Source organism: Nyctereutes procyonoides, unplaced genomic scaffold (assembly GCF_905146905.1).
Source record: "Nyctereutes procyonoides isolate TBG_1078 unplaced genomic scaffold, NYPRO_anot_genome, whole genome shotgun sequence".
In the NCBI taxonomy this organism is placed as follows: Eukaryota; Metazoa; Chordata; class Mammalia; order Carnivora; family Canidae; genus Nyctereutes; species Nyctereutes procyonoides.
The window spans coordinates 20,388,444-20,414,264 of record NW_026575141.1 but is presented as its reverse complement, the minus strand read 5'-3'; the positions used below and the strand labels follow the sequence as shown (position 1 = coordinate 20,414,264).

The window sequence follows — 25,821 nt, the reverse complement described above, 5'->3', positions numbered from 1 at the left end:
AAGGAGGGTCTTTCCACAGAGCATTGACTGGGTGGTTTACCAGTGTGTATCCAAGTCCTGATGTTACTTGTCCTAAGTCTCCCGGAAGAGCATAGATGTTTCCTTGAGGTCTTCACTCAGTCTCATGGGGATGCCACAGGATATACTCTTTCTGCTTTATAGGCTAAAGATGCCACGTGTTTTTTTAATTTTAGTTGGGGGAGGGCTGGGGAAGGAACATCATGGTCACAGGAGTCATAACAAGGAAACTGAATTTTCACATAATCTCCTGTACTACACCACCAGTTTTCTTGATAAGCATTATTGAAAAATAATTTATATCCTATAAAGTTCATCCATTTAAACTTTACAATTCCATAGTTCTTAGTATATTTGTAGAGCTGTTTAACCCTCACTATAGTCAATTTTAGAATATTTTTATCACCTTAAAAAGAAAGCCGTACCCTTTAGGTGCCACTTTCTAACAACCACTTCTCCCTTCACGCCCCTATCACCACCAGCCCTAGGCAACCACTAATCTCCTTTTTCTTTTTGCCTATCCTGTATGTTATAGGAGCACCATTAAAAACACACAAAATTCTATAGATTAACAATTCTTAAACTTCTCATCCTCTTCCTCCTCTTAGTCCCCCTTAAAAAAAGGTTTTGCTGAGAGGATATGCAGAGGGGATTTCAAGAAGAACCTAATGTAGGTTCATCAAGGAGTCCTACCCTGAGCTCACAGTCTCTGACCTATACTTCACCTCAGCCAACCCCCTGTCTTCATTGTTTCACATCCAGACAAGGCTATATATCACATTGTTGTTTAAATTGAGACTCGAGACTCAGGATTTACAATAAGACTTTTGCTTATCAAAACTATACCACAGAAAAGGAGAGGGCATACACTAGTCAAAGGCTGAGAATCACACTAATAAACTGTCCTTAGTTAATTCTTTTTAAAAAATGTTGTATAGAGTGCCTGGGTGGCCCAGTTGGGTAAGTGTCTGCCTTGGGCTCAGGTCAAGATCCTGGTATCCTGGGATCAAGGCCCACATAGGGCTCAGTGGGGAGCCTGTTTCTCCCTCTGCTTGTGCTCTCTCCTTCTCTCAAGTAAATCTTTAAAAAATGTTGTATCAAGATAGCTTTTATTTTTAATTTTTCATCTTTGTTTAAAAAAAATTCCAGTATAGTTAACACAGTGTTGGTTTCAAGTATACGATGTAGTGATTAAACAATTCTATACATTACTCAGTGCTCATAATGATGAGCATACTCTAATCCACTTCAACCATTTCACCCATCCCCCCACCTACTTCTGGTGACCATCAGTTTGTTCTCTATAGTTAAGAGTCTGTTTCTTGGTTTGTCTCTTTTTTTTTCTTTGTTTTGTTTCTTTATTTTCACATATCAGTGGAATTTTTCTTTCTTTGACTGACTTATTTCACTTAGCATTATACATTCTACATCCATCCATGTTGTTGCAAATAGCAAGATTTCATTCTCTGTTTATGGCCAAATAATATTCCATTATATATATATATATATATATACACACACACACACACACACACACACACACACACACATATGTGAGATATATATATGTCTCACATCTTCTTTATCCATTCATTTATCAATGGACAGATTGGTTGCTTGCGTATCTTGGCTATTGTAAATAATGTTCCTATAAACATAGGGGGTGCATATATTCTTTTCAAATAAATGTTTTAATTTTTTGTGGGTAAATACCCAGTAGTGGAATTACTGGATCACATGGTAATTCTATTTGTAATTTTTTGAGGAACCTCTATACTATTTTCCAGAGTGGCTGCACCAGTTTTCATTCCCAACAACAATGCATGAGAGTTCCTTTTTCTTCACATCCTCACTTTGTTTTTTGTGTTTTTGATTTTTTAGCCATTCTGACAGGTGTCAGATGATATCTTATTGTGGTTTTGATTTGCATTTCAAAATGCAAGTGATGTTGAGCATCTTTTCATGGGTCTGTTTTCCATCTGGATGTTTTCTTTAGAGAAATATCTGTTCATATCTTCTGCTCATTTTGTAATTGGATTATTATTATTATTATTATTATTATTATTACTATTTGGTGTTGAGTTGTACCAGATTTTTATATATTCTAAATATTAACCCCTCATCAAATAGGTCATTTGCAAATGTCTCCTACTCAGTAAATTGTCTTAGTTTTGTTTGTTGTTTCCTTTGCTGTGCAGAAGCTTTTTATTTTGATGTATCCCAGTAGTTTATTTGTGCTTTTGTTTTCCTTGCCTTAGGAGACATATCTAGAAAAGGAGCTATGCCCAAGGTCAAAGAAATTACTGCCTGTGCTCTCTCCTAGGATTTCTATGGTTTCAAGGCTCATATTTATGTCATTAATTCATTTTGAGTTTATTTTATGTATGGTGTAAGAAATCGGTCCAGTTTCATTCTTTGCATGTAGCATCCAGTTTTTCCCAATATCACAGGTTGAAGAGATTGTCTTTTTCCCCTTGCAAGAATATACAATGCCTCCTTTATGTTATATTATAAATATTCTTGCCTCCTTTATCATAGATTAGCTGACCATATATAATCATGGGCTTATTTCTGGGCTCTCTCTCCTATTCCCTTGATCTATGTGTCTGTTTTTGTGCCACTACTATACTGTTTTGATTATGACAGCTTTGTAGTATATCTTGAAATCTGGGATTCTGATACCTTCACCTTTGTTCTTCTTTTTCAAGATTGCTTTGGCTATTCGAGGTCTTTTATTTCATACAAATTTTAGGATTATTTATTGTATCTCTGTGAAAAAGGATGTTGGTATTTTGATAGAGATTGCATTAAATATTTAGATTGCTTTGGGTACTATTGACATTTTAACAATATTTATTCTCCCAATTCATGAGCAGGGAGTATCTTTCTACTTGTTTGTGTCATCAATTTCATCAATGTTTTATATTTTATAATTCTTGGAGTACAAGCATTTCATCTTCTTGGTTAAATTTATTCCTAGGTATTTTATAATTTTTGGTGCAGTTGTAACTGGGATTGTTTTCTTAATTTCTATTTCTGCCACTTCATTATTAGTGTATAGAAATTCAACAGATTTCTGCTTATTGATTTTTTGTATCCTGTGACCTCACTGAATTATTAGTTTCAGTAGTTTTTTGGTGGAGTCTATGGGGGTTTTCTATATCAAGATCATGTCATCTGCAAATAGTGAGTTTTACTTCTTCACCCATTTGAATGCCCTTTACCTTTTTTTGTTGTCTGATTGCTGTGGCTAGGACTTCCAGTACTTTGTTGAATAAAACTGGTGAGAGTAGACATCCTTGTCTTGTTCTTAATCTTAGGGGAAAAGCTGTCAGCTTCTCACCATTGAGTATGTTAGCTGTGGGTTTTTCATGTAAAGCCTTTATTATGTTGAGGTATGTTCCCTCTAAACCTACTTTACTGAGGGTTTTTACTATGAATGGTTATTGTACTTTGTCAAATGCTTTTTCTGCATCTATTAAATGATCATATGATTTTTATCCTTCCTCTTATTGATGTGATGTATCACATTAATTGACTTGTGAATATTGAACCACCCTTGAAACCCAGGAATAAATCCCACTTGATTGTGAATGATTTTATTTTTATGATTTTTTATTTTTAAGTAATCGCTATACCCAATGTGGGGCTTGAACTCACAATCTGAGATCAATAGTCACATGCTCCACCAAATGACACTAACTGAGCCAGCTAGGTACCTCTTTTTTGTTATTGTTTTTTAAAGATTTTTTATTTTTATGAATGAATTTTTAAATGTCTTGTTGGATTCAGTTTGCTAGTATTTTACTGAGGATTTTTGCATCTATGTTCTTCAAAGGTATTGGCCTGTCATTATCTTTTTTTCTTTTGGTAGTGTCTATCTAGTTTTGGTATCAGGGTAATGCAGGCCTCCTAGAATGAATTTGGAAGTTGTCCTTCTTCTATTTTTTGGAATAGTTTGAGAATAGGTATTAACTCTTCTTTTAAGTGTTTGGTAGAATTCACTTGAGAAACCATCTGGTCCTGGAATTTTGTTTGTTGGGAGTTTTTGATTAGTGATACATTGTCATTGCTGGTAATCACTGTGTTCAAATTTTCTATTGTTTCTGATTCAATTTCGGGAGTTTATGTGTTTCTAGGAATTTATCCATTTCTTCTTAGGTTGTCCAGTTTATTGGCATATAATTTTTCATAATATTCTCTTATAATTATATTTCTGTGGTGTCAGTTGTTATTTCTCCTCTTTCAATTCTGATTTTGTTTATCAGAGTCCTCTTTGTTCCTGACATCGTCATCATTGTCATTGTTGTCATTATTGTCATCTGTCTGACTAAAGGTTTATCAGTTTTGTTGATCTTTTCAAAGAACCAGTTCCTGATGTCACTGATCTGTGCTATTATTTATTTTATTTTCTATTTCATTTATTTCTGTCCTAATCTTTATTATTTCCTTTTTTCTACTGGTTTTTGGTTTTGTTTGTTGTTCTTTTTCTAGATCCTTTAAATGTAAGGCTAAGCTGTTTATTTTGAGATTTTTTCTTGCTTCTTGCTATAAGCTTCCCTCATAAACAGCTTTTGCTACATCCCAAAGGTTTTGAACCATTGTGCTTTCACTGTCATTGTCCCCATGTATTTTTTTATTTCGTCTTTCATTTGTTGGTTGACCCATTCCTTGTTTAGAACCTCCATTTGCAGTTCTTTCCAGATTTTTTCTTGCAGTTGATTTCTAGTTTTATAGCTTTGTGGTAAGTAAAGATGCGTGTAATGGCTTTGGTATTTTTGAATTTGTTGAGATTTGTTCTGTGGCCTAATATGAGATCTATTCTGGAGAATGTTCCATGTGCACTTGAAAAGAATGTATATTCTGCTGTTTAAGATGGAATGTTCTGAACATATGTTAGATCCATGTAGTCCAATTCAAACCCACTGTTTCCTTGTTGATTTTCTGTCTGGATGACCTACCCATTAATGTTAAAGTGTTAAAGTCCCCTACTATTATTGAATCTCAGTTTTCTTCCTGAGATTAGGGAAGTTTTTAGCTATTATTTCTTCAAATAAATTTTTTGCCCTCTTTTCCTTCTCTTCTTCTGGAGTCCCTATAATGTGAATGTTGTTTTGCTTGATAGTGGTGCTGAGTTCTGTAAGTCTACATTCATTTTTTGTTATTTTTTTCCTCTCTCTCCTGATAATTTCAATTGTTTTCCCTAGTCTTTCTTCTGGGTCACTGACCCATTTTTCTTCTTCCTCTAGTCTACTATGTAGTCCCTCTCCTCTATTATTATTATTATTATTATTATTATTATTATTATTATTATTTTAGAAAGCTACAGAGAACCTGAGACAGGGCGGAAGGGCAGAGGGAAAAAGAGAGTGAAGCAGACTCACACCCAGCATGGAGCTTAACACAGGGCTCAGTCTCACAACTGAGATCATGATCTAAGCTGAAATCAATAGTCAGATACTGAACCAACTAAGCCACACAGGTGCCCCCCTTCCTGTGTATTTTTATTTTTAGTTATGGAGTTCTTCATCTTTGGTTCTTTTTTAATGCTTTCTATCTATTGAGGGTCTCACTGAGGTACTCCTCCCTTTCCTCAAGTCCTATCAGTATCTTTATGATCATTACTTTAAATTCTCTATTAAGGCATATTACTTCTCTCCATTTTGTTTAGGTCTCTTGTTGTATTTGTATCTTATTCTTTCATTTAGGACATATTCCTTTGTCTCCTCATTTTGTCTACTCTCTGTGTCTATTTCTATGGGTCAGGAAAATCAGCTACATCCCTTGCTCTTGAAAGTAGTGGCATTGGGGCACCTGGATTGCTCAGTGGTTATCTACCTTTGGCTTAGGTTGTGATCCCAGGGTCCTGGAATTGAGTCCCACATCAGACTCCTCATGGGCAGCCTGCTTCTCCCTCTGCCTATGTCTTTGCCTCGCTCTCTGTGTCTCTCATGAATAAATAAATATTTTTTTAAAAAGAAAGTAATGGCCCTAAGGAGAAGAGGTCCTATAGTGCCCTGCTGTGCAATGTCTTCTGTTCACCAGAACCTAGTGCTTCATGGATGTCTCCTGTGTATTATATGTGCCCTACTATTGTGGCTAAGCTGCTTTTGCCTTCAGTCCAGTCATTTGCAATGGCTCTCTTTGCCTGTTGTGGGCAAGATTTGGTCCCTGTGTTGTTAGTGGGCCATTCTGTGGCCACTGAGAAGCTTTTGTTGGTGGATGAAGCCTGCCGTCAAACCAGATGTCTGCCCCCAGCCCACTGCTGTTGCCTCAGTTGGACGGGTGTGTGTGGTTATTCCCTGTCTTCCTAGGGTAGGAGTCACTTTGAAGTGGTTCTGGTCTTTGTTGGGACTGCTTGCACACTGCCAGGCTTATGGTACATCTTTGGATGGGCTCCAACCAAATACATACTGGAAGGAGCAGGTCCACAAGAAAATGCTGGGGTTCATGCTGGTACTTTCTGGACCAAAGTAGGCTGGATTGGATGGAGTGGATCCAAAGAAAAATGCACAGGTACAGAGTGAGTGGTGTTAGCAAGTTAGGTAGCAAGTGCTGACACAGTACTGATTCCTGCAGGTGTTTGTGTATTTAGGCTGGAGGGTAAGGGAGGGAAATGGTGCCTGCTAGTTTTTTTTGTTTGTTTGTTTCCGGAGTAGTTTCCCAATGATTCCTGCCATCACATACTCTGAGATTAGTAAACAAATCTCCCTCCTGTAAACCTCAGGCATTTATCAAACTGCTGCTTCTATGCTATATCTCTGTGGGGCTGTTTGTTGTGCTTTGCTTGTGTCTTTTTAAGGATAGAGACTCTGGCCTCTAAGTCCATTGATTTTTAAAGTTCCAGGTGTTAAGCCTCTCTGATTGTAAGAACTTGCAAAATTGGGCTCCTTTTATTTTCAAAGCCAGATGTTATGGTGGTTTGTCTTCTCTGTGTGGGGTCCCCATGCTTAGGGTATCTGTTCTTTCCCCACTCTCTGCCTGTGCATCCCTCCTTCCACAGACCAATCTGCAGGCCTGTTGAGCTAATCATGTCTCTGTCCTTCCCATCCTCTTCAATGTGGCCTCTTCTCTACATTTAGTTGTGGAAAGTCTGTTCTGTCAGTCTTTGGTCATTTTCTGGGTTATTTACACAGATGTAGGTGTTGTCTAGTTCTATCATGGGATGTGGTGAGCTTAGGATTCTCCTACTCTGCCATCTTCTCCAGAGTCCTTAGTTAATTTTTGATAGAAAATTTTAGTTGCTGGAACAATTTGAGCTGGGTTATAATGAAAGCTACCTTAAGTTACATTCTGTCATGTGTACAAGAGACATAAAATAGCGTATCAGACCTTTTTTTATGAGCTTGATGAAGTTACAAGTTCTCTGTTCCTTTATGGTTTTTGACTACCAATGTGTGAAAAGTCCACTTGACCCAGAACAAAAATAATTCAGAGGTATGATATGGTGGCTCTTGGAGAAGATCTCAATCAACCTGAAACTAAAACCAATGGCTGATCATAAGGCTGTTCGGAAATCAGCTCAGGATACCATCCCCAGTAAATTCCTCATTATCTAGTCCATGATAAAATTTTAGTTTTAGTCTTTCTTAATCCCCATATTGATACTATTGATCTATCCCATGATTTTGAAATAATTTCCTGCATTGCTTCTAGTTCACCAACCTTCATGAATTCTCTATGGCTGTTTGCTTATACTTTTGTAGTGTATTTGCTTAAATAATTCTCTTGTTACTCCTAAAATGTTGGCATTTGCAAGGCTGGGCCTTTAATTTTTACTTCTGTTTTTATAGGATGATTGATTCCATTCTCCAAATACTCCTATGACTTTCAAAAAATACTATTTTTTGGTAACATTATCATGTACTAGGAACTGTGTTTATCTCTTAATGTATTTTACCTCATTTAATTCTTACAACATTCTTAAAATTAGTATATTTGTTTGGCATGAAGATTTAAAAAAAGTCATGTACCTTATTCAAATCATAGCTTGAAAGACCTGGGACTAGATCCCAGATCTGACTGCAAGACCACTGTTTTAAACTTAACATATACTGCCCAATATATTGTGAGTTTCAATGTCTGACTTGAACCTGAGGCAAGGGTTTCATAGCTTTGGAGCACCTGAGAGGAATCTATAAAAATTATTTCAAATATAGATGGCTCTGACCCTCCTTTTTCTTACTGAAAGAAAATCTTGGTAGATGGTTTTGATTCATACTATTGATGCATACCAGGTAATGGGATCTTGATCCTTATGTTCAATTTACTACTCGTTTGCTACCTAGATACCTCCCAGAAACTTTGACTTTGACCTGGACAAAATTGAACCTACATCCTTTCAAATATCTCCTTAGTTAAAAAAAAAATCTCCTTAGTTTATTTCTCATATTATTAATGTATCACCACTGACACACAGATGAACATTTGGAAGTCATTCTAGAATCCTTCTTACTCACTCTCCTTATCCTTTTGTCTCCAAATCCTACAGAACTTACCCCAGGTGCCACATGGAGTGCTCCAATAAGAGATGAAATGATTTTAGGAGTCCACTATCTTGGAACAGAGGCCCAAAGGGACTACACCTTCAGGCATCGCCAAGAACTGCAGGTACCAAGGTAAAGCCCTGAATCTAGGTTGGCATTTGGTTTTATTATCATAGAATGTTAAGTATGTGGAAATAAGGAAGGAAAAACACCTCAAGAAACCAATCATGTGAGGGGCAACAGGGAAATGCATATGTGACTATCTGCACAGGTCTCAGAGGAGGATTGACTAGGAGGCAGCAGGGCATGGGAAAATTGACCTCAGCAGGCCTATCTTACTATCATTGCTGTTTTCAGCATGTACTGTTTTCAATATGGACCAATGGCAGGGATAATTGGCTTTTGCCACACACATAGAGCTGTTGCCATTTATGCATGTCCCTGTTCTTATTGTTTCTTTTACCTGCTGAGGTCTTGCTCTCTCACATTCAGGAATGTCTGTACATCCATGCCATCAATTCTATCCTCTGTCACCTCCTAACTAGTCTCTTTTCTTTTATTTTTTTTTAATTCTTGCTTTTAGTTTGTTATACTTCAGTTACATCCTATATCGTGCTGTCATCTTATTTTTTCCAAGAAGTGTCTTTTGAGGACCATGCTAATAGTTCATTTTTTTGCACAAAGAGAAATGAGACTTATTAGCTGGTCAAAATGTCACAAAGCAAAACATCATGGCAATTTAATGGTATGTTCAATATCCTCAAATCTTACCTTCTGCTATTGAAACTTTTGAACTGTGTTTAGGGTATGAACAGATGCATGTGGTACCCTTATTAAATCATGAGAGAAGACTGGCAGCTGGAGGGCTAAACATGAAGTTTTACATTTTTCCCATTCTGAATTTTAATGCTTGAAAAAATAATTGCTATAAGTAATGTATTAAACAGAAATAAGGAATCTCAGTGCCAACCTACATAAAGTTTAAATAGTGGGTCTGTCTTGAACATAAACATTTGATTATGCATATAAATTAATTAGTAATCCACTTGTGTTTTTCAATCTGTGGGGCATTGATCCTGGATAGTTTGGGAATTATATAGCAAGGAATTGGTGAATCTGGATGCTGCTGTCTCATTGTCTGTAGATTGAAAATAGTGTAACTGATAAATCTATAAAAATGATTTTCAAGTTAATGTAATGATGAATGAAATATGAATGTAAGGTGAGACTAAGTTAATAGTAGATGGTTTCATTATACATTTTGTTATCAGCGGTACTCAATTACACTACTCTCATGTGGATGGTTTAGTTTTTTGATGTTAGTAAAGGGTTCCACATACTTGAAAAAGCTAATAAGCATTCATTTAATTGATATGCATTTCAAAAATTTATTGTTTTTAAAATAATTTTAAATAGATATATTGAAACAAAGATTGATAGAGTATTCTGGAATTTCTGGAGAGGTCAGACTTAAGATATAAAGTTGGGAGTCATGTAAATTTTTTAAAGTCATGATACTAGAATAGATTATGTGGTGAGTATAAATTTAAAATAATAATAATCATAATAATGTCCAATGACTGAGCTCTGGGGCTCTCCAATATTAAGATGATGATAAGGAACCAGCAAAGGAGATAGAATTGCTAGTGAAAAAGAGGAAAATCAAGAGAATTTGTCTCCTAAAAGCCAAGTATTTAAAGTGAAGATAGTGATCGGGGTGTCCGGGTGGCTTAGTCAGTTGTGTGCCTTTGGCTCAGGTCATGATCCCTGTGTGGGATAAAGCCCCATGTCAAGCTGCCTGCTCAGTGGGGAGACTGCTTCTTCCTCTCCCTGATTAACTCTATCAGATATTGGTGACAGGTCAACTGAGGTGATGACTGAGGAATGATTTTTGGATTTTTGCAATGTGGGGATTACAGGTAATTTTGGTAGAATGTGGGAGACAAATTCTTTAGGGGTGAGTTTAGGAGGGAACCGAAGAACCCTGGAAATGGGGAATTGAGATCAACTATTGGAAGAGATTCACCATTGAAGGTAAAGAGAGAAAAGGAGCAATAGGCAGAGGAAGAGGTAGTGTCACAGAGTCAAGAATGTGTTCGTGTTTGTTTTTGCTAAGATGGGAAACATAACAGCAAGATCACCAAATGAGGGGAAAGATTCACTTCAGCTGTGTTAATACTATTAATTAACCCCTTACTGTTTTAAAACTAGATTATATTCTCTCTCTTAGAATTATATATTTCTTTTTATTAATAAAGCCTTCAAGCTTATAGGAAAGCTAAGTGCTGTCTCTAAGTATTGCTTCTACTCTTTCTTTCATCAAAGTACTGTTTGTTCAGGTCAACAAAGACCTCCTTATGAGCAAATGTAACTTATTTTTCTGCTCCATAACTTCTTAATTCAATGATTCTGATCCATCCCCCTACTTGTTGCTTATTTCCATTGGCTTCCAGGCCACAATACTCTCCTGATTCTCCTTTTCCCTTCTATGCCTTCAATCTATTGTTGGCTGCTCCAACTGTGCCTGATCCTCCAGAGTTGGCATCCCTAAGGCCCTGCCTTTAAATATCTTCTCTCGTGTACTTCCAGGTTTATCAGGTCCAAACCTCTGTCTTCAATTCCTACCTTTATTTGTGGTTCAATAACCTATGTAGTCAAAGTAGCATATAACATTACGGAACAATTACTAACATCTGCTAGGCACTTTGCTCACTGATATATCTGCTTTGTCTCATTCAGTCCACAACAAATATTCAGTTGATTATTACAATGTATGTTTCAATATATATTGAACATGTCTTCATTTTCAAATGAGGAAGTTTATGCTCAGAAAGTCTCCAAATTTTATCCAATCTCACAGAATTAGTAATGGCAGAGCTTTGATTGAACCCATTGTGTATTTAACTCTAAAGCTGACGTTATGTCTACAGTGTTTTATTGTCTTTTAAAACTCTCAGATTACTTGAGTTTACAATTTGGTGCATCCATCCAACTGCCTAATAAATGTAGCTCAGGCATTTCTATCTTAATAGATACTATGCTAAACTCAATATTCTGTGCTCCTCATTCCAAACTCTTCCTAACTGTCCAAATGTCTCTATTTTAATATCTCTTCCTCTGATTGTCTTTATTTCTTATCATGGTTTCTCCTTCAGCCCATTACCCAAGACTTCAATGTTCTGGATTTGCCCTCTCCCTCATGTCCATGTTCCTCATCCCCCAAGTTATGGCAGAGGTCCCTCTGCACCCCAGTGCTGCTGACATTCTCTGCTTTCTAATTGACCTCCTGCCACTGGGCTCCCACTGCAGCTAGTTTTCTTCACAGCCAGCAAGGTTAGCTTTTGAAAAAGTCAATCTGATCATTCCATTTTCCACTTAAAAACTTCTCATGGCCCTTGTCACCTCCACTATAATTTCCATTATCCTTATATTCTCATGCTATAATTGGCCTTCCCTGCCTTGCCTATGAGAAATATCATGATCATATGTGAAGAGTTATATTTTAAGATGTACGTAGATGCTGTTATGCTGAAGAAAACAAAATGAGTTTCAGAACCTTTACTACATTTAAGTGGCTTTTAACTTATTTCTCTCAATGAGTAACTAAATGTACAACTATTGTTATGTGAAACTGTTCAGTTTTTGATGTGAAAAGACACTCTTATTCATAACTACATGCGAACTAGGTCATTTTCACATAAAAGCTCTTAATTAATATTCCTAGCCAGAGCTGTTTCCTGGATGTAGATTCTATACCTAGGGGACATTAATTTTACATGATAAACTTGAGTAATATATGAGTGACAGAGTGGAGATGCATACATGGGGGTGGGAGAAGATGGGGATACTGACACCAGGGGCTTTCGGAAATGGGAATGGGATGAATTCTGTGTTCTTAATTAAAATAATAAAAAAAATGCATCTTTATTATGGTGTGAATTCCTTGTTTTCAATTAAAATAATAAAAAAATACATCTGGTCATTTGTAAGTTTCCAATAAAAAATGCAAGCGAAGCCTGGAAAAAATATTATGTTAAATAATATACTGTATTTTAATGTTGCACAACCTGCGCTTGTTGGGTCCTGCAGTAAAAAGGACTATCCTCTTGTAGAGATCAATCTCCTGAATAAGGGGCTACGTGGGGTGGCAGAGAATGGAATGAGGGTTCAGATCCATTTGGGATCTATTCCTGGATAACTGTATGATCATGAGCAAGTCCCATCTTATCTCTGATTCTCAATTATCTTTAAATGGAGGAAAAATCGTATTTGCAATGTAAATATGAGGGTTCTTGGGAGTAAAGGTCAATAAGTGTTAATTTCTCCTACACTCAAATTCCCTAAGTAGATCACATCCATTTAGTTTTAGCAATTAGAGCTCTAAGACTAGAAGGGATCAGGAAGTTTATGTAGTTCAGCCCTATTTTTTTTTTTTTTTTTTGTACAAATGTGGAAACCCAAGAAGATTGCGTGAATTGCCAAGAAACACATCATAAACTATTTCTGTATCTGGGAGTAGACCACAATATTCTAGTCTCCTAACGTAGCATTGTTAATATGATTTAATGGAGCTACTAGGAGCTCACCACTTGGTACCAGACTCCTTCCTCAACTCAATAACATAAGGCTGGGACATCAGCTCTAAGAGAAGTAGGACACACTTCTCTTACATTCAATGTAAGAATATACTACGTAAGAATGTAATGTAATTTTCCTGTGCACTACAAGGAAAATTTCATCAAATCTGTTACAGTGAAAAGAGAACATTCTAGTCTTCTGATTTATTCCACTCCAACTCACCATTTCACAATTCAATAAGTATTTATGCAGTAGCAAGTCTGCCAGGTAGTAATTGAGTGATTTGAAAAGTCAGAGTTTACAATTAAAAGATGAAGGGGAAATAAAATGTGGAAGACAATAATCATACCAAGTAGTGATTTTATCCCCAAAAGAAATGCAAAGAAATACGGAAGCACCTTCTCTTACATAACAGGAAACTGGGCAACCTCTTAATAGCAAGGATGAAGTTCCTTTCTTCAACACGAGAAATAGAGGCCAGTTGGTTGGTTTCTGAGTGTATATGTTTGTTTGTTTGTTTGTTTAATTTAGATTCCCTTTTTTCTTATGGTCTGGCTCATAGATGTAGGTTTAATATTTTTCTCCCTTTTCCATCCCTTCCTGTCATCCACTCCTCCTCATCCCATCCTCTTGTGTACGGTGGAATCTTCCTGGTAGTGGCAAGTGCTTTCAGAAAGGTAATAATATGAAGTCTGCATTCACATGCCAGACATGCAGATATGGAGGGGTGCAGGGAATGACTTGGGAGAAGGCAGAGGGAAGGTTGAGGACAGTAGAGCACTGCATGCAGCACCTTTGTTGCACCTCTGTACCTCTCTCTCCTCTAGATCTCAGAGCACTCTGATGAACTGAAGAGACTCGGAAAGTTCACATCCCCACTGCCTACCTCCCATCAGGATACAGTGGAATGCTGGACTGGGCTTTGGGATTTTTTTGAATGGAACTGGATGAAGCGAATCCAGGAGGTGCCATGGGATTATTTTTCCTCCCCTCATGGCTCCCAAGCTTGCCCCTACCTTTTGCTTGCTCTGAGACCTCAAGCAGATATCTATTCCTAAAAGTGAAATGAATGAAGATCCACAGGAAAGTGTGACTTGCATGGGTAAGTGCATATAGTTCAAACTTTATTGTAACCCCAATAATAGAAATTATGAAACAAAAAGAATGTCCTCAGAATCATACCTTGTTAGCCAGATAATTGTCTTTTTGTAGAAGGTGCAATTTCTCATCTCTCTTCCTTGTCTAGTTTGAGATATTTTAAGTTATTAATCAATGGTTCTTAACTCTGGATCATCTGAATCATTAAGGGAGCTTTTTAAAGGATGTTAATAACCATGTTCCACCTTGACCTACAGAATCAGAATCTGTGTTTGTAAAAAATGATCCTCAAGTCAACATTCTGATGTTGATGACAACATCAGTTTCCGCATCTTTTAAAAAATTATGTTTTTTGTTAAAGTAAAATTCACATAATATAAAATTCGCCATTTTAAAGTGTACAATTCAGTGCCATTTAGTACATTCACAATGTTGTACAACTGATATATTTTTGTAAAACATTTTGAGTGACATCTGCTATATATAAAACTAGAAAGTCACATTTCTAATAGATACAATGAAAGGCTAAGAAAATACTTTTTCTCTTTTTAAAAATTATTTATTTATTTGAAAGAGAGATAGTGAGAGAAAGTAAGAGAGAGAGCAAGAGGTAGGGGGCAGAGGGAGAGGGAGAGAGAGAATCCCAGGCAGGCTCCCTGCTAAGCACAGAGCCTGAAATGGGGCTCAATCTCATGACCCTAAAATCATGACCTGAGCCGAAATCAAGAATTGGGCATTTAACTGACTGTGCTACTAAGGCACTCCAGTTACTTTTTTTTTAACTATGTTTCAAACGAGTGTTTTCAAACTTCTCTTATGATCTTGGTTATTTCCATCCTAGTCTAGTGAGGTAGAATTGTAGAAACATCTGGGTATAGTTGAAGTGACCTGTTCATCTCTCCAGGTCTGGAAGAGTGGGCAAGGCTGCCCAGGGTTCTTCAAGACTTCCTTTCTGCAATATACAATGTGAATATTAAGGTAAGTCCAATAATAATCATATTTTGAACTTTTGTTTCAGCTATTCTGCAGTTCTTTAATCCTCTCAGTATTTCTAAATTAAAACAAAACAAAACCCTGCAAAGTTCATGCCTTATTTTCTGGCAGGTGAAAGAATTAAGGGTCAGAGGGAACTTGCTCAAGGTCACATAGCTTGAAGGTGGTGTTGCCAGGATTCTATATTTGATCTGTATAATTATGTTACTCTGATTTTCTCTCCCAAAGGGTAGCATGAGAGCTTGTGAAAACAACATTAGGTAGACAAGCTGGTTCAAACATTAATTAAAAGCCAAGGGTTCTAAAATTTGAAACTAAGGTTTGTAACCAGGGAGGCCAAATGGAGGAAAAAGAAATGGGATAGATGCGTAGCCAGAAGGTAGAGACAATAGGGGCTGTGCTTGATTTTTTTTTTTTGTTTTTTCACTTCATAGACGACTCTGACAGGAAGCATTCACTGGAAGCAAAATTTAACCTGTACCTGTGTGACCAACAGGAAGAGGCCAAAACAGGCTTTTGTCATCACTAGGTGACAGGCATCAAGGATAAGGTCAAGCTAAAGAGAGTTGTCCAGTGTGTTAGGAGGCCAGTGGCAGCAGTGCCAGTGAGAAGGTCTTTAAAGCATTTCTTCATGCACTAGTTTCTAGAATATCTTTCTGGAAGCTCCAAATCCATCTGGCTCCCATTCAACCAGCAAGTGCTTATTGCATGCCTTATATGTGCCAAGTATTGCGCTCAGCTCTGAACTGTGTGAAAAAGAGTGGAGAGTTGAGAAAAGGTAGAGGGAGAAATAATATTTAGGGAAATGGCTATTCTGTAGGAGGAAAAGAGCAGTTTGCTGTATGCCGCTTCTGTGGAGGCTGAGCAGGTGGAAGAACCGTGGTGTCTGTAGGGGGTGTATCATAAGGGCACCTGCTGATTCACCTTGTCTGCACATGTCTGGGCATTGGGCAGGAGGATAATTGCATTGACAGTTTTGAATGTGTTGCCAAATTGGAGCATGTGTTAGAATGGAAGGTTGGAGGCCAAGTGGTTGAATAGTCCATGAGGATGGAGAATCTCTTTCATGATTAGGTACTTTGCTCCAGATTTGGGTAGTTGTGGGGTGAGTGGAGTGCAGGGAAACACCTTGAATGTGGTGGAGAGCACATCTGAAGTAGAGGCCATGAGAATTATAGAGGAATTTAGGATTGAGAAAGATGTTGCTGCTTGGGCCTCTTTTCTTGGAGAGGGACATCTAGAGTAGGGTCAAGCTAAAGAGAATCACTAAGTGTATTAATTTCCTAGGACTCATATAATATATTACCACAAACTGGGTGCCTTAAAATAACAGAAATTCTCTTTTAGTTCTGGAAGCCAGAAATCTGACATCAGGGTGTTGGCAGGACCAAACTCCCTCCAAGTCTCTAGGGGAGAATCCTTCCTTGCCTCTTCCATCTTCTGGTAGCATCAGGTGTTCCTTGGTTTGTAGCTGTATAACTGCCATCTCAGCCTCTGTCTTCACATGGCTTTCTTCTCTGTTTCTCCCCATGCATCTTTTATAAGAACACTTGTCATGGGATTTAAGGCCTTCCTGGAAAATCCAGGATGATCTTGTGTTGAGATCTTTAACTTACATCTGCAAAGACCCTTTTCCCAATAAAGTCACATTCATAGATTCTGAGATTTAGGCAGATATTTTGGGTGCCACCATTCTATCCACTACATCAAGTCCTTTGCATACTATATTCAGAAACACAAATGGACAGAGTTGACCTCATAGGTAAGCCTATATTTGAAGCTGTTATTTGTTTGCCCTGATTATCCCTTCTCAGCCTTCCTTACCTCTGTGTTTCCACCAGATATTATGGATTATGGTCAGATGCCCGGGAAGCTGCATTTTTCTGTCTGTACTGGGACCTGATGGCTGACATATGCTCAGTCTGAAGCATTTCCTGAGGGTGACGCTGCCTTTAGAGTCCAACTTCCAAGCCACAGTGTTTGCCTGGACATTAACAGTAGGTAAAAAATAAGTCTCTTAGAAAAGACCCAAAATGTCCTCAATAAGTAGAAACTACAACTGTAATTTCTAGATCTGCCACAATCGGTCTGGGTGGTCTCAGTATAGCTTTTATTAGGTGCTAGTTTCTTTCTTTCTTCCTTCTTCCTTTTTTCTTCTTTCTTTCTTTCTTTCTTTCTTTCTTTCTTTCATTCTTTCTTTTTTTTTTTTTTTTTTTTGTGCTACTTTCTTAATGGTCCTGCTTCCAGGCCATTAAAGCAGCTTCAATAGCCAATGATTGTTGTTTTCAACCTTTCTGGGCTGTAGATGCAGTAGTGAATGCCATTTGAACTTGTATCCTTCTGGGAAGCACTGGTCTCCACTATGGTGTTAAAGCCCTTGCTTTGAAGTATTAGATTGGGTCCTTTCACAGTGCCCAAAATTAGATTAAGGGTGTAATGAATCTTCAGCTGCTGCAAAGCTGTGCTTATGGCTGGAATCCAATAAACTCTTTCCCATTTGGTGGGCATTGTTTAGAGTAGTGATGGGTGAATGTGGTGGGATAATTGAGCATATCTGACAAGCCTCAGGGAAGGACGACTGGATGACTCTTCTGAGGAATTTTCACTGAGAAATGTGAACTCTGGTTCAGCTTCATTTTGGAGAGATGCTCATAATATTTTGCTACATGTGAAAACCAAATATAAGACTAATTATAGAGTGATATAATGCAACAACAGGGCGGCAGTATGATATCTTTCTTCTCTGCTGTTTTTCTCCATAGCACATACTTACCCTTACCTATGTATTGTGCTTCTGTATCTCATTGATTTTCTCTGTTCCTCTGTATGGTGAGTGTAAGCTCCACGTTCCCAAATATAGTAGATGCTCCATGTATATTGTTAGTTTAATGAAGAAATGAAACCATGATTTTCTGCCCTGACAACCTCAATATGCATAACTTCCACAAGAAGGAAAAGGGGTAAATCCGGTTTCTAGCATAAGTCCAACTTTTGGCAGCTAAAAACCCTATTTACCATTGTCTGTTATGTTCAAGAACAAGAATACCAGTGGTCTGGGGTGCAATGCAGTAAGAGAGGTGGTGGGAGAAGAGTGGATGTTTTTGTCAAGCTTCAAGATTTGCTGTTTGACTCTGTTTTGGGGGCCCTTTTATTCCAAGACTGCTAATTCCTAATCTAGTAATCATCTTTACCAGACAGGACATAGCGGAAGGAACAGGGGAATTATATTTGGGGAGGATGTTTGTTTACTTAATGCTGATTGTGTTCAGGAGCCTGGGATAAGTAATCTTGCATTCACTATTTTATTTTACACATTAAAATTATACATTCCTTTTCCATAAAAACATCTAGTTCATCTATTCTTATTCCTATACTTCCCTAGCCTACAACCCAGTCTCTAATCCTTTAGCCCCTGTTAGTCTTCTAATAAATTAGCTAACTTCTGACTTTACTACTTTCCCTTCCAACCTAAAACATTCAAGCTTTGCTTGTCAGGTTAGAGTGGGTTATGCTGCAGTTACAAAAGACCCCCAAATCTCAGACACCTGTAAGCAGAAAACATGCTCCTCATGGGTAAGCTGTGGTCTCTTTCCACGTATTTCATTCTGGGCTAGCAGAGTTGCTTGCCTCTGGAACACTGCCAGATTCCTAGCAGAGGGAAAAGAGGATGTCATGAAGCATAATGATGGCTCCTAAAGTTTCTGCTCACAAGAGACACCTGTCACTTCTGCTCACATTTCATTGGCAGTAGCAAGTCACGTGGTTAACCCTTATGTCAATGGGCTAGAAATGGTATAAGCCTCCCCCAGGGAGGGGCACTGAATATTTCTGAACAATAACAGTGTTTACTAAAAGGGCTGTCCCTATCAATACTCATAGGTGCACAATCTCATGCCCTCTTTTCTTCGCGCTATACATGCTCTACCCAACCCAGAGCCTGGATCCATTCCCCTCTATGCCTTGACCCCAAGTTTTGAATTGCCCCAACTCATTGGAGGATATGCCCTCCCTTATTGCCCCAGTCACATTCATGCTTATATTGTCCTCCTGTGCTGGACCTCCATGTTGCTCGACCACCTTTTTTTCCCTCAGCAATTTTTGTTGACATTTGGCTATTATTTGAAACTGCACCATCACCATGACCCAAACCTTTCAGTACCATAGACAATGTGATTTCTATTTCTTAGGGAAAATGGAGGGCTATAAGTAAAAGTTATCATAAAAATTATAATCCTCCCTCAATTCCTTTTCTTCTCCATAGCACTTCTTTATCATCATTGTTATACTTAACTTGTTTATTTTCTCTCTGCTTCTCTTTCCTTTTCCTTTAGGCTTACCAATACCACACCATCATTTTTCCCCCTTTCCTGTTCTAAAAGTATGAATAGCCTTTTTTTCTCCAAATGCATGCATTCTGCCCATTTCTTGTGGCTACCCTACTCCATTTACTCTTGCTCTCTTAAAATGGAATCTTTTCATCTTCATTGGCTTTTTCCATTTGTTCTGTATACTGTTGATTCTTAAACAACATGGGTTTTAGGGGCACAATTGACTCCCCCACACAGTTGAAAATCTGGTATAACTTGTAACGCTCAAAAACTTACCTACTAATAGTCTGTTGTTGACCTTACCCATAGCATAAAATAGCCAATTAAGACAAATTTTACATGTTATATGTGTCATATACTGTATTTTTACAATAAAGTAAGCTCGAGAAAAGAAAATGTTAAGGACATCATTAGAAAATACATTTATAGTACTGTATTAAAAAATATGTGTATAAGTGGATCCACATAGTTCAAACCAGTTGTTGTTCAAGGTCCAAATGTACTTTCTCTAGCTGACCTTAGGGGGACACAGTGGGACTTTTCATGTCTTACTGCTGTTTCTTGAAAGGGCTCTCTCTACCTGGTCTGCTTGTTAAGCAACTTCTCAGACAGGGATGGAAGTTCTCAAGTCATCATGCTGGGTTTGAGACCCTTGGCTCAGCCACTTGTTAACTGTTCAGTGTTGGATATGTTAATTTATATTCTTGAGCCACTTCTTTTAACTGTCAAAAGAAGAATAATTATTCTCCATGACTAGTCTATAGAGTGAAAAAATATATAAAATACATTGCAGCTTGGAGGTACTCAATAAATGACTTCATATTATCTTAAATATCAGTCTCTGTTCATGTCATCTGCTGTGCAAAGTCAAATTTGAATGGTGTTTTATATGTTCAATGCCCTCTATTCTTCTTCATATCAGTTTTTATTCTGATTCTAAACTAGTGGAAATTCCCAGTAAGTTTTATATTCATAGAGTTTTAATATTTCATAGGAGAGACTCTCATTTTTTTTCAGATTTAACAGTGTTTTCTTGTTCCTTTTTATATACCAGTATTCTTGTATTTGGGACTATATAAATGTTTTGTTGAAAGAGTAGATAGTTTCCAGTTCTATGAAATCTGTGGTTCTACAAAACACATATGAACCCAATTGGCGTTAATATTTCCTTTTTTGTTGTCGGAGGCTAAGTAACATATCTTAGAATGACAGATCAAATAGATCCATGAATTTTTATGGAATTTGGAATTTTCAGAATTTTCCATATTACTGTTTACCCTGCAGATTTAAATGTAGGTACAGGGGAATTTCTGTGAAAATAGAAGAAAAGTAGGGTATAGAAGTAAAGATCAGAAGTCCTATTTCAAATTGCATTTCAAGAATTATAAAAAATAGGTCAGATGGCAGGGAAATAGACTCATAAGCTGCTGAGAAGGCCAGTGACTAACATTTACAGGACAGGGCAAGAGATGGAGGATCCAGCTACATTTTTGTCTTCCTCTGACTCCATACTATACCTTGAGAGCTCACCCGTGGTGACATCCTAAATTCCCCCCTGAGTGGGCAGGTCATGTCCAGTGGAAAGCTCAATGGGTTTGGTTACTGGGATCTAAAGGTAGCACTCTTGCTGATAATTCATCTAGTATTTAGGGAAGTGCTAATCACATGGCTTGCTCTAGAAGCATTTCCTATTTTGCAGGGTGATATGGGATGGGCTTATAAACTAGTTGAAACTCTAATTCAGTGTTACCTAACATGTGACTCATGGGCTTCTGGGTAGCTTTGGAGTTATGATAAGAGTTGGCAAATCTGAATGGTTTTATAGCATTTTCTATGGACCATAAACATGTCAAACTCATCAACAAATACTTTTACAAAGGTATATTGGGCTGAATAAAATGCAATCTTATTTTAAAGTGTCTTAATATCAATGAAGCTTTTTTATTATTATGTACATTTTTAAATCAAAGAATACCAAGGGGGAGCTACCATTATGGGGTTGTCTTATTACTATATATTTTTTTAATTCTAGAAAATAGACCAATCTATAAAAAAATCCAAAAACAAATCCAGTGAAGAAAACCAATTTAACAGTTATTTAAAAGAATTTAAAAAACTTTAATTAATGCTCTCAGGACTGAACAAGTGCAATCTTGTATTGTCAATTACACTTTTGAGACGGAGAACTAGCCAAACCATTTTACTTGACAGAGGAGGGTTTTATTTGATCCCTCTATGACTCAGATAAAAAAATGTTGAAAGTTCCCAGTCTTATCCTAGAGTGAGGTTTCAATACAAGGGTGGGTAAAATGTGGGAAAATAGGCCAACATAATTTAGTTCTCATTTGTGTCCAATAATTAAGAGAGGATGTGAATCATTTTCTACTCTAGTTAAGTTCACAGCATTCTCCATTATATCCTAGATCAATGTATTGGGTAGGGTTCTGATAGGAAGCAGGTGTCACACTCCAATTGACAGTTATTATAGAAGCATGGGCAGAATTTTGGAAAAGCAAGATGGTTCAGTACCCTAAGGCTAGGCCTGAAGGGGAAGAGGAAGGAAGTTGCTGGACTCTGAGGAGAAGATGGTATGGAGAAGGCCAGATGCCAGAAGTTGTGGCCTTGAGGAGAGGAATTTTGTAGTGAAGGAGTCAGGAGGAACTACCCTGGGACTTCTCCCTTTCATCCTCTATGTTTCCCTTTGGACACTTCCATAAGAAGAGGAGGGTAAGGGAGCCAGGCCACAAAGTGAAGTGGGAAAGGATGGAGTGGCTCTGGACATACAAGTAGAAGATAATCTAAAAAACAAATGACCCTAGATAACCTATCAAATATGTCTTCCACTACATAGACAGGGTGGTAAAGGAAATAGGCTCTGGGTTTTATACAGGTTATGATTCCATTCTTGATAATTTAATCCAGACTGTTTGGCTAAATCCTTCAACTTCTCTGATTCTTAGTTTTACATTGGTAATATGTGGATAGAATACCTTCTTTCCCACATTGTTCTCAGCTTTCGGACCTATTATGTAGATTAGGATACGGCAAAATCATAGTTGGCTAAAGTTCTAAGGAACCTTAGAACTTAGTCATCTACCATCTTTGGTCTTGCTTGTCAACTACTAAATGTTCACTACACGCTCTGTGTGGAATTTATATTCTTGGCAATCTGTAAACTAGTTGGCAGTGTACCGTAGGGGGATTTCAAACCTGTGTACTCTATAACCATTGACTGTATAAGATCTTAGTGTGTCTTACACATTTTACTATTTATCAGTTTATTTTGGTGCTGATGTGACTAATAAAGTACGAATTTATTTGAGAGTGGTATGAAGTCTTGATATATTATTGGTTTTGTTTTGTTTTTAATCATGGTACTTTTTACTCTATCAAAAGAATACTAAAAACCCACTATCTTTTGGGGTGAGGTCAAGAGAAACTTTTCTGTGATTCTAAACGGAATCTCATACTTAAGATGTTTAGGAACACTAATATATTATTTTCTTTCTTTTTTTTAACATAGATCTTCTGGATTCTTTTTTTAATATTTTATTTATTTATTCATGAGAGACACACACAGAGAGAGAGGCAGAGACACAGGCAGAGGGAGAAGCAGGCTCCATGCAGGGAACCGGACTCCGGACTCCATCCCAGTCTCCAGGATCACACCCTGGGCTGCAGGCGGCGCTAAACCGCTGTGCCACCGGGGCTGCCTGGTTTATATTTTCTAAAGACATTTGGTTTTTGAGACCATTCTATTTATAATTGCGCTGAAAATAATAAAATACATAGTAATAAACCTAACCAAAGAGGTGAAAGACCTGTACTCTGAAAACTATAAAACACTGATGAAAGAAATTGAAGATAACACAAAGAAAAGGAAAGACATTCCACGCTCATGGATTGGAAGAACAAATATTGTTAAACATTTCTACTACCCAAAGCAATCTGCAGGTTTAATGCAATTCCTATCAAAATACCAACAGCATTTTTCATGGTCTTAAATTCGTATGGAACCACAAAAGGCCCTGAATAGCAAAAACAATCTTGAAAAAGAAAAGCAAAGCTGAAAGTATCACAATTCTGGACTTCAAGTTATATTTCAAGCCTATAGTAATTAAAACAATATATTACTGGCACAAAAATAGACACATAGATCAATAAAACAGAATAGAAAATCCAGAAATAAACTTACAACTATATGGTCAATTAATCTTCGACAAAGCAAGAAAGAATATTCAATGGGAAAAAGATAGTCTTTTCAACAAATGGTGTTTGGAAAACTGGACAGCAACATACAAAATGAAATGGGACCACTTCTTATACCATACACAAAAGAAAAATCAAAATGGATTAAAGACCTAAATGGGAAATGCGAAACCATAAAAATCCTAGAAGAGAACACCAGCAGTAATTCTTTGGCATAGGCTTATCTTTCAAGATAAGTCTTCTGAGGCAAGGGAAACAAAACCAAAAATAAACTATTGGGACTACATCAAAATGAAAAGCTTCTGCACAGTAAAGGAAACAATCAACCAAAGGCAACCTGCTGAATGGGAGATTTATTTGCAAATGACATATCCAATAAAGGGTTAGTATCCAAAATATATAAAGGACTTAAACAACTCAACACCCCAAAACCAAATAATCTAATTAAAAATAGTCAGAAGATATGAACAATGAGGATTGTCCAATGTCTAAATAAAGAGGACATTCAGACGGTCAAAAGACATATAAAAGATGTTTGCCATCACTTACCATCATGGAAATGCAAATCAAAACTACAATGAGATACCACCTCACACCTGTAGAATGGCTAAAATCAACAACACAAACAGGTTTTGAAGAATATATGGAGAAAAAGGAACACTTATACTATTGGTGGGAATGCAGACTGGTGCAGCCACTGTGGAGAATAGTATAGAAGTTCCTTAAAAGTTAAAAACAGAACTACCTTATGATCATGAAGCAATCATGCTAGAATTCAAAGGGATACATACATTCTTATGTTTATAGCAGCATTATTTATAATAGCCAAGATATAGAAGCAGCCCAAGTGTCCATAGACTGATGAATAGATAAGGAATATGTGGTATATATACAATGAAATACTATTCAGCCATAAAAAAGAATGACATCCTGCTATTTGCAATGACATAGATGGGGTTAGAAGTATTATGCTAAGCAAAATAAGTCAGTCAGAGAAAGACAAATACCATGTGATTTCACTAATGTGGAATTTAAGAAGAAACAAGGGAAAAAAATAGAGAGACAAAGCAAGAGATTCTTAATTATAGAGAATAATTTGATGGTTACCAGAGAGAGGTGGGTGGGAGGATGGAGTAAGTAGGTGTTAGGGATTAAGGAGTACACTTGTCATGATGAGCACAGGGTGATGTATGGGCTTGTTGAATTACTGTATTGTACAATTGAAACTAACACTGTATGTTAACTAACTGGAATTAAAATAAAAACTTAAAAAAAAAAGAAAAAAATTGATTTCTGAGGACGAGTCTTTCCCTGTACTGTGTAACAAATTTGAGGGCAGTACTGGTACGAGTTCAACAATGCCTTTAAAATGGAGAGTCTTCCCTTTCAAACTCTAGTGCAGATAATAAAAAGGAAAAAGATCTAATTTTAGGGTAATGTTCCAATATAAGAGTGGGGATGAAATCTGGAAAAGAACATATATTTGATTCTGAATGTAAATCATTCATGTTTAGCAAACATAAGAGAGAATCCTTGCTCTTCTGTCAGTATCTCTGGTATGACCCAGTTCTTCTTGTGAACCTATTCCATAGGCAGAATATGATCAGAAGAGAATGTCCTGTGGATCCAGATGAACCTGATTTCACATCCTGGATCTACAAATAGCAGGTGAGTGAATTTGGATAATTCTAACTGAGCCTAATGTAAAATTATCCAGATTGTAAAGTTATTTTGAGTTTCAAAAAGACATGATATTGTGGGGATGGAAAAAAAGTTTCCTTCTTGGGTGCTAGGGTTCTACAGAATGCTCATCACTTTAGTGCTTAGAATTTTAGGGCTGGAATGACCCCTGGCAATCTCTACTTTCCTTTCAAGATGGAAACCTAGAGAAGTTATAGGACATACCTATGGTTATAGAAGTAGTTAGTGGTAAAATTCAGACTGGAACTCCATCCTTTCCTGAAACTGACATTTGTCAATGACAAAATATGATGAAGAATTGAATCCAATTGAATACAGGTTTGAGAATCTACCTAGTGGTATCCACTGAGCTGCTAATGAGGCTCAAAAGGTCAAGTCAACACAACCAGGAAAGTGACAATCTAATTGAA

General features: G+C 37.2%; 1 protein-coding gene across 6 annotated transcripts in view; it reads left to right on the top strand.

Moving 5' to 3' along the window:
- The window catches only part of ASNS (asparagine synthetase (glutamine-hydrolyzing)), a 153,882-nt gene that overhangs the window by 111,307 nt on the left and 16,754 nt on the right, over window positions 1–25,821 (top strand). For 4 of the 6 annotated variants that reach the window (XM_055307309.1, XM_055307307.1, XM_055307308.1 and 1 more), the window contains 5 exons: window positions 8,510–8,636; window positions 13,910–14,184; window positions 15,085–15,158; window positions 17,015–17,170; window positions 25,303–25,378. The gene's annotated coding sequence lies outside the window, so the exon portion shown is untranslated. Of the gene's footprint in view, window positions 1–8,509; window positions 8,637–13,909; window positions 14,185–15,084; window positions 15,159–17,014; window positions 17,175–23,449; window positions 24,093–25,302; window positions 25,379–25,821 lie in introns of those variants that run through there. The other 2 variants (XM_055307305.1, XM_055307310.1) reach the window with 2 other exon arrangements.